Source organism: Myotis davidii, unplaced genomic scaffold (genome assembly GCF_000327345.1).
Source record: "Myotis davidii unplaced genomic scaffold, ASM32734v1 scaffold289, whole genome shotgun sequence".
Taxonomy (NCBI): domain Eukaryota; kingdom Metazoa; phylum Chordata; class Mammalia; order Chiroptera; family Vespertilionidae; genus Myotis; species Myotis davidii.
Window position 1 is genome coordinate 2,306,296 of NW_006299717.1, and position 792 is coordinate 2,307,087.

General features: G+C 40.5%; 1 pseudogene; it reads left to right on the plus strand.

The window, feature by feature from the left end:
* The first annotated feature begins 79 nt into the window (after positions 1-79).
* On the plus strand, positions 80-553 carry LOC102757104 (annotated as a pseudogene).
* Positions 554-792: the final 239 nt, after the last annotated feature.

Consider the following 792-nt stretch of genomic DNA (forward strand, 5'->3'; position numbering starts at 1 on the left):
ATCTTTTTTAAATTTAACAACAGAGGTACAAGATGTACACTGAAATCTGTAAAATATTGTTGAAAGGAACTGAAGCCTCTTGAGTCGACATCTTCGCAAGGCAGCAGCACATCCCTGCTCTGTAAGTCCCACAATGCCGCCCAAGGACAAGAAGAAGAAAGATGCTGGAAAGTCAGCCAAGAAAAACAAAGATCCCCATGAACAAGACTGGGGCAAGGTCAAAAAGAAGTGGTCTAAAGGCAAAGTTCGGGACAAGCTCAATAACCTGGTCTTATTTGAAAAGCAACATATGACAAGCTCTGCAAGGAAGTTCCCAACTACAAGCTTATAGCCCCAGCTGTGGTCTCGGAGAGACTGAAGATTCATGGTTCCTTGGCCAGGGCAGCCCTTCAGGAGCTCCTCAGTAAAGGACTTATTAAACGAGTCTCAAAGCACAGAGCTCAGTGATTTACACCAGAAACACCAAAGGTGGGGATGTTCCAGCTACTGGAGAAGATGTATGAACAACAGATCTCACTGGCTATATATTTTGAAAAATAAAACTTTATTAAATAAAAAAAGAAAAGAAACTGAAGACATAGATAAATGGGAAGATATCCCAATGCTAAAACGGGAGAAAAATAAATATCATTACAATGGCAACATTCCTCAATTAACTCACAGATGCAATGCAATCCCTTATCAAATTCCTAGCTAGCTTCTTTGCAGAAATTGACAAGCTGATCCTAGAATTCATATGGACTGCAAAGGACCAAAGAAGAACAAAGTTGGAGTACTCAGACTTCCTGATGT